The following is a 15,128-nucleotide window of genomic DNA, read 5'->3' as shown; positions in this document are numbered from 1 at the left end:
ATAGGGGAGTAAGTCAAGATATGGAATTGGAATTGGTGTGAATTCTATAGGCTTATTTTCTAGAAAATTCCTTCCCTGGTTGGTGTTTTGATTTGTGTTAAGGGTGGTGTTTGGTATTAGATGTGCGGCAGGCAGGCTTTGTGGCTGATTTAGGGGTGGCCTTTGCGGATGATTGGGCGTTCTTGACTGGTAAGGTGGTGGGCAATGAGAAAGACTGATATTGGCCGAGTATTGATATTGTTAAGCTAGTGGGGAATTTGGCCATATAGCAATGGCAGTCATAACATGGGTTCCTCCCTCATTCTTGCTCTCTCCATTTTCCCCAGGCTTCCTATTCATCAAAGCAGGATAATCAAATTTGCCTCTTCTCAGACCCACTTTGATCCTTTCGTCGGCGAAAACTAAATCAACAAAGCTTGAAGGTGTGTAACCCACCATCTTCTTATAGTAGAACACTAGTAACGTGTCTACTATCATTGTTATCATCTCCCTCTCCATCATTGGGGGCACTACTTGAGCTGCCAGATCGCTCCACCTTTGGGCGTATTATTTGAAAGATTCATGCTCCTTCTTGCACATGTTCTATAGCTACATTCTATCCAAAGCCATATTAGAATTGTACTGATACTGCCTAATGAAGGAAACTATCAGGTCCTTCCAAGAATGGACTCGGGAAGGTTCCAGATTAGTATACCAGGTGGCGGCTGCCCCAGTAAGACTTTCCTGGAAGAAATACATCAACAATTTTTCATTTTTCAAGTATGCCCCCATTTTCCTATTGTACATTTTCAGGTGATTCTTGGGGCAAGTAGTCCCCTTGTACTTATAGAAGTCCGGCACAACTCTTCCATGTCAGCAAAGGCATAATCTCCGCCTTATTCAATGGCCCTTAGCCTTTCCTCTATATGATCCAATTTCTCCCTTTCCACCATAGCAGGAGGGACACTTCCCACCGTAAAATGCAAGGGTTGTGGTTGTGGGTGATACTGAGGGCCCCCCAAAGTGTTTGGCAGGGGTACGCTGCAAAATGCCCCTCAGTGGCATATCTAAGGTGAGGCTCAAAGTCGACTAGATTATGGTCTCGGGGTGCCTCATGTGCCTCCCCCATGGGTTGAGAGACATGTGCATGATCAGATTGGGGTTGTTGGCTCTCAATGAGTATGGGAGTGGAGTTGTCGACATTCTCATTGGGAGTGGTGCAACATTGGGCAGTGTATAGTTAGGAGGCAAGCCATATTGTGGGAAGGAATGCTTGTTCTGAACCTGCACAAAATAGGGGTCATCCGTACTTCCTAACGCTTCGCCTCCCTGTCCTACTATATCAGAGACGAGAGGATTTACTTGATTGAGGCCAGATGGGTGAGTCGGGTCCACTTCTGTGGCGATACTTGCATCAACAGCTGTAGTTGCATTGATCTCCATTATTTTTTTCATACTCATCATGGCTTCCATCATTGTCGCCATTTTCTCTTTCATGGCCTCCATGTCGGCCTTCATCTGCTCTTGCACCTCCTCTATTTCACTCATTACTCTAGCTCTAGCATGCATTCGGTAAGTGTAAATCATGAAGATTTTGATGATGTCAAGAAGAATTAAGAATTTGCTTGAGAAAGGGGGAGAATGTAAATCATGCAAGCTTTAATATAAGATTTTTTCAACAAACAAAGCCTTGATTCAATATTTCTTCAAGATCAAGCCTTGCCTCACAATGAAAGGTTTCAAGTCATTCAAGGCACATGTAATCAATTACCAATACATGTAATCGATTACCAATGGTTTGAAAGTGTGTAATCGATTACACATCATGTAATCGATTACCAGAGACTCTGAACGTTGGGAATTCAAATTTTAAATGAAGGGTCACAACTGTGTAATCGATTACACTAATTATGTAATCGATTACCAGAGAGGATTTTCAAGGAATATCGCCAACAGTCACATCTTATCATTTGAATTTTGAATGGCCATCAAAGGCCTATATATATGTGTGACTTGGGACAAAATTGAAGAGAGAGTTTTGCTGGTCCAAAATGTCTTATCCTCTCAAAAGACAATGAGAGAGATTCCAAAAGAACTTCATTGTCAAATGCTCTCTCAAAAGAAATCCTTGACCAAACACTTGCAAAATCAATAAGGATTCTTACATGATCTTCATTGTAATATTCTTCTCTTGAAGAGAGAATTCTTCTTCCATTATCCTTATTCAATGAGATTGGTTAAGAGACTGTAAGTCTCTTGTTGTAAAGGATTCCTGAACACAAGGGATGGGTTGTCCCTATGTGGTTCAGACTTTGTAATGGATTTTACAAAGTGGAAATCTCAAGTGGGTTGCTTGAGTACTGGACGTAGGCACAGGAAGTGGCCGAACCAGTATAAAATTGTGTTTGCATTCTCTCTTCCCTGATCTCATTTATTTTGTTGCAATCAATTGTGCCTTGCATGTTTAAAGAACATTGTTAAATTGATTGTTTTTGCTTCTTCTGCATTCTAAGCCTATCCCTCTTAAGATTATTAAGGCCACAAGGTCCAACAGTAAGGGCACCGTAAAGCGTGTTCTTTACTTTTGAAAACAATGATTACAGTTATGATTTCAAGGAAAGAATGCGATGAGCAATGCCACCAATGTGAAAAGAAAAATAAGCATGGATGCATGTGAATGATGCATTGTTGAAGTATTGCGAATTTTACACAGGACATAGGGTCGAATCAATTTAGATTTTCATTAAAACAACATGGTTCATCACATATTGTCAAAGTGAAACTAGAAATAAAACATGGATGCCAACAGTCCTTAATTTTTGTAAATTGGCACAATTATTTGTTGGCAGTAGACAAAGAAACGATGTAACTCGATCCATCTTCTGCCCCAACTTTTGCAAGCTGGTTACTTCCATCCTTGACCTTGACTTGATGAACCTTTCCTTAAAACATGTGCTTGGTTCAACCCCATAATCCAAGGAATAGCAATTTTAATCGTCAATACTTTGACAACATATCATGAGATGCCCGAAGAACCATCATTTCCTAGTTAACCATGCATTAGGTACCATGTTCACATGATTTTCAATCATTTTTTAAGAGAAATGAGTGTATAATCTTAACATGGTTAGTTTATATCCATTATCATGGTACCCAACACATATAACTAAGAATGTGGTGTAAACTATCATGACTTCTTTTTGTTCTTTTGTTTTTGTTTTTGTTTTTGTTTTTGCAGAGGAAAATACAAGGCATGAGAAACTATGCATGAGTGAACCTAATATGCGAACGATGAAAATAGAATGTATGAAGTTGGCATGCTAAATGAAGATGTATGATAATGCAATGATTTATGCAAATGCAATGCATGAATATGATAAGTGACAAATGCAGGAATGGTATGTCCATCACGATGCCATGAAGAGATGCATGATGTGATCAAGGAACAAACCAGAGTAAGTTTGCTATGTGCCCCCCCTAATTTAGTGACAACTCCCAAGGGTGGTTTCATGTAACTTTACTGGCTTCTAGAGATATCATCCTCTTAGGTAATACATTGTGGTGATAGGGACTATCAGTGACAATGTATCACTAAAAGAGGAAAACTCTAGAAGAGGCTTCACTGTCATCAAGCGAGTCGGAGACCCAGCATGACCACAGATCGACCTCCACTCCTTATGGCTCACATAGACCTAGGTATAGTGATGCAATCCTACCCCCCAAGGGCATTGGATAGAAGACTATAAAAAGATTGGGCCAGAGATGCAAGAGAAGGCCTTAAGGTTCTCATGAGCCTTAGGGTAGATTTTGGGCCCATGGGCTAAGTATGAGCCCACTTATCTTTGTACATATTAGATTAGGATTTCATTATTTTTGGGCCATGTGTTTAGGGCTCTATAATGTAGGTAAGGTACCCTAGAAATGTAGGATTTTTCCGCCCTTGTATTTTAGAGCATTTGCTTGCTACACCCCATTGCCACATCATATAGTCACACTTTGTGCATGTCCTTCATGCTTTACATGCCTCATGACACCTAAGCACACTTAGTGGAGAATCTTGGACTTCATCTTGGATTAGTGGGCTGAACCATAGCTAAAATTCACTAATCATAATTAGTGAAATTTTGGCTCCTAAATTTGGCTCCACAAATTCAATTTCAAATTCAAGTGAAAATTCAAATTTCCCTCCAATTTTGTGTGACACTTAGGCTATAAATAGAGATCATGTGTGTGCATTTTTTTCAAATTTGACCATTTGAAAATTAAACTTCAAATTTCAGAGCTCTTTTAGAGCACACAATTTTGTGCTCTTCTCTTCCTCTACCTTCATTCATCTCCTTCTTCCTCCAAGCTCTTATCCATGGCCTCCTATGGTGGTGAGCTTCTTCTAGACTCATCTTCTCCTTGAAGTGGCATCTCCTCTCTCTCTTCCTTCTCCATTCTGCTGCCATTCATCTTCCAAGAAGTAAATGAATCCATTGATGAAGAAGATCCTAGGCCTACAAGCTCCAATGGAGCTTACATCATGTGGTATCAGAGCATCTTCATCTAGGTGATGTTCTTTTGCTTCCTCTATCTTTTTGTTCAGTGAATTCTCTTTAATTCCTTGTTCTTCATCTTATTCTCCATGTATATCCTCCATTGTCTTGTGGTTTGGTGCTGTTTAGAGTAGATTCAAAAAAATAAACCGATTTAATCTTAGATCTACACTTGTTCTTGCATTTCTATGGTTCAAATTTTGTTGATCTACTCTTGAATCATGTTTTTGTGTTGATTTTAGGTTTTATCATTTTTCATTCATAATATTCTTGCTGAACCTTAGATCTAAATTTTCTTCCAAAATATTGGGTAGAAAAAAAAACACAAAAATCTAAGTGTAAATCACTTAATCCATGTTGTCTTAGAGTCATGTTTAGTCATAGTAATTGTCACATTATGTTCTAAGTTTGTGTTGAATTTTTATTTTGTTGATTGAATTCTAGATACATTTGTTCATATATTCTTGTCATTCTTAGCCTATCTTTTGAATTTTGAGTCTAATTCATGCATGTTATTTAGTTCATAACATGTTCTAAATCAATTCCTAGAAGTAGTCTTGTTATTGAACTTTTTTTTTCTCTAAGTTTCCTACATGATGCCTATGATGAAGTTGATTTGTGGTGCTAAGTTGTGGCTGGATTTGTGAATCAAAATAAGTCTTAAGCTCTCTTGAATTGTGTTATTCAAGATAATTGAGCATAAGCAAACACAAATTGTAACTATCCAAGCCTTAAGCAACATAAACACTACTCTTGATTTCTAGGTTGAAATCACTGGTGCTGGCAACTTGAACATACGAACTTGTATAAATTACTGGGAATTGGTCACTACGTGTTTTGAGCTGAAATTTCTATTGAATTTTCTAGACATCTGGAACAAAATTATGAAAATAGAACCAAGTGATTTGGATTAAAGGAAAAAATAAGAAAAATCACACAAGTTGGCAGAAAAATTTGTGTCCAGGAAAAAAAAAGTGAATGGGAAGTGAAAGAGAGCCAAAGAATCTTTCCAATGATCCAAGCCCTTCTCTATGGATCATTATGGGCCTCCTTTTCTCAGTATTTGAGTCAACATATGTGATGTCAAAACGCTGTGGCAGATTAAAATCAACCTATTTAAGTTAAAAAAGAAGTTTGAGTTAAGCCAAGATGGAAATAGTTCCCTGCAAATTGATTCATTCAAGATTAAGTAACCAATGTCCAATATACAATAAATAAATAGAATAGCCACAAGCCTTCAACCCCTGATGAGTTAAGAGATTTAAGACAAAGCTTTGGATAGTCCATGCAGGTACGTGTATAGTTTCAACCCTCATGCAAGATTCTTTGGGCTTAAAGCATGGACAATGTAGAGGCCAAATGTACCTAGTTCTAAATGAGCAGAGCAAGCGCCAGGGGAAGCAAGGATATATTCCTGACATGGTCACAAAAACTACAATACATGGCCCCATTTGGATAACTTAGCAAGATTATTTTAGTAGAACTATTATAACAACACTCATCACCTAAGTTGTCTCTAGTTTTCTATTACAACTTATTTTCATAAGCCAGAACCCCAAAATAGTTTTTATAGGGGTTTTCTAAGTTGTTTTCATATACTCATCCAAACAAGACAATAATAAGACTTCCCAAAAAAGACTGAAAATAAGACTTCCCAAATCACGCCATATCATCCGTTCATGACAAAATCTCTTGAAACCTAAAGCTATTAGATGAAGGCAAGTTCTTTTATATTGGAAAAAAATTATGAGTAAAGAATTGTCTGTATGGTTGAGCATTGCCACTTCATACCAAGAGCATCCTCAATCTTGATATCAATCTTTGGCCCATAAAAGGCACCTCCTCCATCATCATTTGGATAGGTCCAACCTTTATCATCCAAAGCATCTTTTAAAGCAGTGGTAGCTTTTTCCCATATATCATCATCTCCCATAGCCTTTTCAAGCCTTGTAGATAAATTTACTTCATATTTGTCAAAACCAAATTGCAATAATATTTCTTCTATAAGATCTAGGACACCCCTAATCTCGTCTTTAATCTGGTCATCTAAACAAAATATATGTGCATCATCCTGTAAAAAAAATATATTGAAATCGAACAAGATGCAATTTGCAAAACAAATTAGAAACCGAATGTAGCAATTTCTAGAAGGCTAAACAATGGTGTACATTAAGGCACCTGATGCCATGATTCAAAAAGAGTAGGGAAAAAAATGTGACCCAGTGCATGAGGCTTGCACAATTGTGGGCTCCAGGACAGTGAAATGTACACAACCTTACTAGTGAGACAGGGCACACTTTCTACTAAGTAGAAGTCAACATTGAGGATAAATTTTAAGATAAACTCGATCAACATAATCTTAGTAGTTCACAAGACAATGAGCTAGGTATAACAAACCACCTGTGTGAAACATCTAACACGGAAAAGGCCATATAAACTTCCAGATAGTTCATATCTATAAACAGTTCATAATTCTGCAACCCTAATAGGAAAATCATGATAGGAGTGAATCTTGCTTTTGTACACCAAAATATGATAAGGACAATTCATTGGCCGAAGCTGGTAAATATTATCCTGAAAGCTCATCTGATCAAACATTCTCTTTGTAGAAGTCCAAATGACCAATGATCTTCCAAAGATCAGCTTTTGCCACATGTGGTGAGTTACGTGAGTACAATAGATCATAGCCATGTTTCATGTGAATTTTTTTCCAAAAATGTTCAAATTATGCGTCTGACCATAGCACCCTTTGGGTGCCAGAAAACTAAACCCCTACCAGCATCATCCTGCATGAATAAAGTAAAATTATTTACCCATAAAATTAGGAATAATAAAAAGAAACCCTAGCATCTGATTCATCAATATAATAAAAAATAGAAAGCAAAATCAATGTGCAGAACAAAACGAAGTATAAACAGCCCTGCTAATTGTACCTGCATAGAAAACAAATCAAGATCTTGCCCTAGGCATCTGTGATCTCGATGCTTAGCTTCCCCTTTGAAGTGAAGGTAAGCCTTCAACTGCTCTGCATTCTCCCATGCAGTACCGTATATCCTTTGCAACATTGGCTTCCTTTCATCTCCTTTCTAGTATGCACCAGCAATTGACCCAAGTTCAACCGCTTTCTTATTGATATTTCCAGTAGATTCAACATGAGGTCCAGCACATAGGTCCCACCATTCATCACCTTTAAGGAAAAAGGAATACAAGATGAGAAAAAAAAACAGATGCAACACTCCAAGCAATAACTTATTTTCAATGCAGTGTGAAACCTGCAACACTCTCTCTGAGCACATCCTTGCCTCGCCATTATTATTCTACTTTATACACTTCCATGTTCATAGTTTCAATATCAGACACATTACATTGTCCATTTTCATTCTGCTGAAGCATGTTAATTGATCATGTTAAAGATGCAGAAGAAGTTCAGTGCTCTAAATACTTAGGCTTAGTGACCATATAGTTTAGAGACAACTAATAAATATAACCCACTATTGGTTAAGGGTAACCAAACAGATACCACACCACATCATTACCAACTTTAAATATATGGCAACATGAAACATATTCTTGCCATATTAAAATAAGGGTAGGAAGTAAAATGTAGTGGCAAGATCAAATAGAAAATCAAAGTATTATGTTATGGCTCAAATTACTATGAACCGGTTACAAGTGTGGGTGATGATGAGATTGGCAGTGGCTACAGAACTACTATGTCTACACAAATTTTGTTTTTCTTGTACACATATTCAGACAGATTCACACTTTATCCAAGAGATATCTCAGAAAGGATATAATTCTACCAATCATATGTGCGATAGGAGGATGTGTTAGCAGATTTTTTTAATCAAGTTATAGATTATATCAGTAAAAATCTAGGCAAGATTAACATATAGTCATATATGTGGAAGCAATGACTTCCAATATTATTTTGATGATGCCAAAGAATCAAGAGTTAAGCAAGTTCCAAAGAATCAGGAGTCAAAAAGCTTCAAGAATCAAGTCTCAAAGAATCAAGATTCAAGAATAATCAAGTTTCAAGACTCAAGATTCAAGAATCAAGAGAAGACTCAATCAAGATAAGTACTAAAAAACTTTTTCAAAACATTGAGTAGCACAAGAATTTTTCACAAAATCTTTTACCAAAGAGTTTTAGTCTTTGGTAATCGATTACCAGAAGGTAGTACTCCATTACCAGTAGCCAGCATTGTTTTCTAAACTGATTTAGAAAACTGTAATCGATTACCATGAGCATGTAATCGATTATCAATGTTTTAAAACGTTAGATTTCAAATTTCAAGAGTCACAACTAGTGATAAAACATTTTTAAATCATTTTAAACTTGTGTAATCGATTACACAATACTTGTAATAGATTACCAGAGTTTCTAAATGTTTTGATTTTCAAATTTAAACATGAAGAGTCACATCTGTTGATGTGTAATCAATTACACTATGATGGTAATCGATTACCAGTGACTGATTTCAAAAAATAAATTACCAAAAGTCACAATTCTTAAAGTGACTTGTTTCTAAAGAGTTTTTCAAAAGTCACAACTTTTTAAGTGACTAGTTTTCACAAAAGTCACAACTCTTAAAGTGTCTAGTTTTAAAGAAATTTCCAAAAGTCACAAACTTTAATTTGAGTCATCAAATGATTATAAATATGTGACCATGGCACGAATTTTAATAGACTGATTTTTTTTCATGCATAACAGATTTTCTTCATCTTTCTAAAAGTTTTTGTTCAATACTTTCTCTTTCAAGAAAAGTTCATTGACCAAAAACTTGTGCTATTCTTCTCCTTCATTCACTTCTTTCTCTTGCCAAAAGATTCAAAGGACTAACCGCTTGAGTATTCTTTTGTTTCTTCCCTTCTCCCTCTTGAAAAAAGATTTCAAAGGACTAACCGCCTGAGATATCTTCTATTTCTTACAAAAGATTTCAAAGGACTAACCACCTGAGATATCTTTTTCCCTTTCCCTTTATACAAAAGATTTCAAAGGACTAATCACCTGAGATATCTTTTGTATCCCCCTCACAGAGAATTCAAGGGACTAACCGCCTAAGAATTCTTTGTCCTAACACATTGGAGGGTACATCCTTTGTGGCACAAGTAGAAGGTACATCTACTTGGGTTGTTATACTGAGAAGAAGAGAGGGAATATCTCTTGTGGATCAGTTCAAGTGGAGGGTACATCCACTTGGTTGTTCAAAGAGAACAGGGGAGGGTACATCCCTTGTGGATCTTTGGCTTGTAAAGGATTTTACAAGGTTGAAAGAAATCTCAAGAACCATTAGTTGCTTCGGGACTGGATGTAGGCACGGGTTATGGCCGAACCAGTATAAATCTTGTGTTTGTCTTCTTCTTCCCTACACTCTTTATCTTTATGTTGTGTACTTTTAATTGTCGCTTTTACTTTTGGTTAAGTTTTTGTTTTTGTTCTTTACTTTCTTAACTTAGTAGTAAAAGCCTAGTTGAATCTAGTAACATTCAGAAGGATAAATGTTTTCATTAGTCAAGACACATTAATAATTAATTCAACCCCCCCCCCCCCCTTCTTAATAATTCAGAGGCCACTTGATCCAACAATATACACCATAACATGAGGGAGAGTTTTAAAATGTGAGCTGGTCTTGTACAAGCTATAATACACTCAAATGACTGGTATAAATAAATAGACAAACACAGTCTAGTCATCATCAAGTTATCGCATCCATACATCAACTCTTATCAATGCTTTCACCAAAGTGAGTAGTATACACATGCATGGAGCATAACAATAATGAACGAGCAAGAAGACTACTGATATGATAAATAGTGATGGGATCCTCCTAAATGCTATCCAAAATCTCCAACTTGTATGGTTCATTCAGAGCCTATATTCTTCTCTGAGCTTCGTCTCTTGAAACTTCTTCTCTACGAGTGGCAAATTTCTTCCAATAATTCAATCTTGCATACAACATGTGACATTACAAATGCATTCCCGTAGTACGCTGCGCAGTGCATAATTTTCTTGCGAAGCATGAAAAGAAAAATAAAAAAGGCCCCAAAACAGAGAAGATTTTTTTAAGGAGATATAAGAATGGTTGGCTGCTTAAAAAAGGGGAAAGGTTACGGGTTGGATCCTTCTTGTTAACAAAAGCTAACAAATTAACAATTAACATTTGCCCATAAAAAAAAATAGAAAAGATTTAATGGACTGTCTCTGCTTACCATCTATTTCTTAATTCTCTTCAAATCTTTATTAGTCAAAAGCTCTATATCAAAGTCATAGTAAAACCCATTTTCAATCCAAGCCCCAATTGTGACTTTTGCATCAGGGTAAAGCTTTTGAACAGTCATTGCCATTGCAATCACATGCGCACATTGTATGCCTACAACTTGTCAGCGAAACTAAAGATACAGAAGTAGCATTTGGTAAATCACATAATTGGCTTTCACATTAACGTGTGGCGGATTCTGTGAAGCCTCTCAGATGATTCGATGGAAGGGAGAACGAGCTGATTGGGGTTAGGGTTAGGGTTGACAGAAACCGAAGGGTCGACGGCAACGACGAGGGTGGTGGTGATTGAGGGGCGTTTTGGTTTTGCTGTTGGAGAAAGAAAGGAGCCAAAACCAAAACCAAATCGGCGTCGTGCAGGGAGCGATAGAAGAGGACGAGAGTATTGTTGCAACTGAGAAGGTGGCCATTTTGCGTGAAGAAGAAGACCAGACAAGAGGATGATGAAAATGTGAGTAAGACACTCACTTATCTCCCGTCGCCTCGCACTCCATCCTAATCCAATATCCGTTGACAAGATATCTTTGACTTTCCTAATTTGCTATGCAGAAATTCTCCTATTATTTACTTCATTATACAATTTTATTGTTCACCACCCAAATTTACACGGTGATCTTTAAAAAAATTTGTAATTTTGTATTGAAAATTCGAGTCCCTTAAACCTGAATTCTTAACATGTTTTTTTTTTTTAAAAAAAAAATAGAAATATATGTAGATAAAGGAAAATGATAAAATTGAAGAAAATTATTGTATAATTTTTTAGTTACAATGTATGAATTTTTAGCTAAATGTATGTGTCGTTGACAGTTTTGTTTTGTTATGTACGTTAATTAAAAAATGAGAAAATTAGTTAGTAGTATTAAAACAAATTAAAAAACATAGTGAAAGATGATAGACGAGAATAAACATAAAATTAAAAAGTGCGGTAACTAAGATGATAGACGAGAATAACGAAACATACTAAAAAATATAATTGTAACACAAATATGACGAAACTAATGATAATCTGAAAGATGTTGTACCAACACCTTTAGCCCTTCTTCGTCATTTTTCAATTTTGTTATTTAATATTCGATTAAATTTTTTAAATACTTAGCATGTCCTGGTTGTTGAAAGAACAATCGTCTTACCACTTGTGATTCGTGAATTCCATAAGGGGGAACCCCCATAAGTGGAACTTGCTTGATTAAATCTTTGAGTTTGTTCATGCTACATCCCGAAGGAATGTCAAATCTTATTGGATTTGTTCTAGTGAAGGAGTAACCCAAAAACCCACGCTGGCGTGGTATGTTCCACTTCCCGTTGTAATACAGAATTGCATCATGAGTATGAGTGATAGTGGATTGAAGCAGGTCGAGTATACTATCCAGTGTTCTATTGATGGAACATAATAATTCTACAAGACCAGCACATGAGTATTGCTCATTGCACATTAACACTGTATAAACATCATCATCATTTTTCAATGGTAGAGATTGAAAAAATATTGGTGACCTGCATCTATGAATGGCTATCGGTAGTAGATTTCATCCACTAATTGATCGTTGGTTAGCTGAAGGGTGTTGTGCATTCTTCTCTTGAGTCTCTCAATAGAACATTCATTAGGAACTCGCATTGGTGTTGGAGTGGGACTTTGAAAATAATCACCAATTTGGTTGCGAGTGATTGATCCATTTGGAAAAATGAAAGCTAATCTCGAGTTAGTAATGGTCTGACTGCTTGTTTCTCCCAAGCATGCCATATTATTAAGATTGAATTTGGATCGTGAAGGTATGTTGTGTAAAATTGTTTGGTTGTGTAATACCCTGAAATATTGTTAATTATAAATCGATGTTTAATTGTATTTATCATGTTATTTGACTATATGGTTGACTTGAATGAGTTTAGGTATGGCTTGAATTAGTCATGTGTGATTTTCTTGATGTGGATGTTGAGTTATGTGGAGTTTTATTTAGCTAAGATGAAATTATGAGATTTTAAATTTTACCTAAACCTATTTCAGTAAAATCGCGATCTTGGATTCTTTAACCGTTGGATCATCTTCAAATTTTGGCTAGAGGTTCTAAGACAATTCTCCATAGTTTGGCCATTGGGATTTTGAAAATAACAACTTTTGATCTCTCGCTTAGCGTAAGAAGAGCGATAAGTGCAATTCTCTCTCGGGAGGGAAATGTGCTGAGCGAGAATTAGTGCGCTAAGCACAATTCCAACCCGAGAAGGAATTATGCTGAGCGAGAATTGTCGCACTTAGCGCAAGGGGAGTTGCGCTTAGTGTGAATTGTCGCGCTAAGCACGAAAAGTGGACTCCCGCTTAACAAGACGAGCTCGCTAAGCGAGATCTGTAGATTATAAACATGTTCTTAAGCATGAAAAAGTGATCGAGGCCGTACCCGAATCAAATAAACATGAAAATGCAGTAACTAGGAAGTGATCCTAGGTCGTTTCCCAACGAGCAGTGACAAGCCAAATGTTCATAATATACTTGCAGTAACAGTAACAGTAACGATGGGGGGGGGGGGTTGTTTGCTTTTGTAAATTAAACAGCAAATATATGTGAATTAGAAAATATCAGAATTAAAACACGTTGCTTCCCCTTGATTCACAAGCAAGTCTCTTATCCTAGGTTACGAGAGTTTATCCTTTATCAGTTTAACCACTTAATCCAACCCTAAATTAAATTACTAAGCGAAATTCAACATAAGGCATTCATTATGTGATTAAGCATCACATACACCAATTACTCATAAACGATCATTAAGCATGAACGTAAATTAAGGCAGAGACAATTAATCAAGCACTAAGCATGCATGAATTAATAGCAACAAATTCAGAGTAATTAGTGAAGAGGAAAAACTGAACAGAATTTAATAGTAATAACAGAACCTCAAAGAGAATTGTGCTTGATCCTCAAGAGAAAACAACGTTGCAGACTCAACGTTCCATTAATCAAATAAAGAATGAAATTTTATTGATAAAACTAAAAGTCTGAACTGGAATTGTAAAAAAAACGAAAATAAAAGAGAAAGAGAAGAGAGACTAAAACTAAAAACGAAAAATAGAAGAGAGAGAGGAGAGAGAGAGAGTCTCCCGCGAGGGAGAGAGGGAGTCTCCTAAACTAGAACCTTGGTGCTGTTATATAGTTTTTTTCAGCCCCAAAGCTTACAAATATGTTTTAAATCCAAGCCCATAAGTAAAATCAAATCAAATCTAGATAAGATAAGATAAGATAAGATCTAGATGAAATAATATCTAGATGAGATCAAATCTAAATAATATCTAGATGAGATCAAATCTAAATAATATCTAGATAAGATAAGATCTAATTTTATAGAATAAATTAGTCTGCCCTCTTCAAGTCCAAGCCCAATTCTAGATTCAAGCCCAATGCTTCATTAATTCCTGAAATTAGATTAAAAAACATCAAATTAGCTGAATGGGCCCAAATAATAAAACTGCCTAATTAATTGACAATTAAGACCAATCAATAATTAAAATGGTGCAAAAAGGGTTTAGAAAATAGAAGAAAATGATGGCACATCAAAAAGAACATGATTTTTTCACTCTGCTCCTCTCCAAACGCCCACCCACACCCTAACACCTTCTTCTCCACCACCCACGACCACCGGTGGGTGGTGGAGAATCAAGATCAAGATTCAAGATTCAAGTAAAGAATCAAGACTCAAGATTCAAGAATCAAGAGAAGACTCAATCAAGATAAGTATTAAAAGAGTTTATCAAAAACAATTAAATAGCACAATTTTGTTCAAAAGAATTTTTCAAAAGAAAACTTTTACCTAAGAGTTTTACTCTCTAGTAATCGATTACCAGAAGGCAATAATCGATTACCAGTAGCCAACATTGTTTTCAAACTGATTTACAAAGTTGTAATGGATTACCATAATCATGTAATCAATTACCAATGTTTTAAAATGTTAGATTTCAAACCTCTTTGGATCACCAATTCCTCCCTCCATTCCCTCTGGATCATTTTTTTCATCAGAGGAATAGCGTATACGGTACAGAAACCTCTTTTCATCTTGTTCCATTGTAGACCCAAAATTCATAGATATGGAGTTTTTTTCAAATGAGAATTTTGAATGCTTCCAAGCATTTGAAAACTCCAATCTTATTCCATTCATGTCTATGAAATTACCTATCTATTCTAAATTAGTCAAAGCTTTCTATTCTAATTTAGAAATCCATGAAGGTATCCTAATGTCTGAAATCTATGGGATTAAGATGTCATTGACCAATCCCTATTTTATGATTTAACAAAATTGCCTAGTGAAGGTGTGCCTTTTGAGGGTGCACTGATTGATGATTGGAAA

At 36.2% G+C, this 15,128-nt stretch overlaps 1 pseudogene; it reads right to left on the bottom strand.

Moving 5' to 3' along the window:
• Positions 1–240: 240 nt before the first annotated feature.
• Positions 241–14,846, bottom strand: LOC100811479 (threonine--tRNA ligase, chloroplastic/mitochondrial 2-like; annotated as a pseudogene).
• Between the last annotated feature and the right edge of the window lie 282 nt (positions 14,847–15,128).

The sequence above is a fragment of the Glycine max genome, chromosome 20 (assembly GCF_000004515.6).
Source record: "Glycine max cultivar Williams 82 chromosome 20, Glycine_max_v4.0, whole genome shotgun sequence".
Taxonomy (NCBI): domain Eukaryota; kingdom Viridiplantae; phylum Streptophyta; class Magnoliopsida; order Fabales; family Fabaceae; genus Glycine; species Glycine max.
Note: the sequence above shows the minus strand (reverse complement) of the source record. Positions and strands in the feature narration are given on the sequence as shown.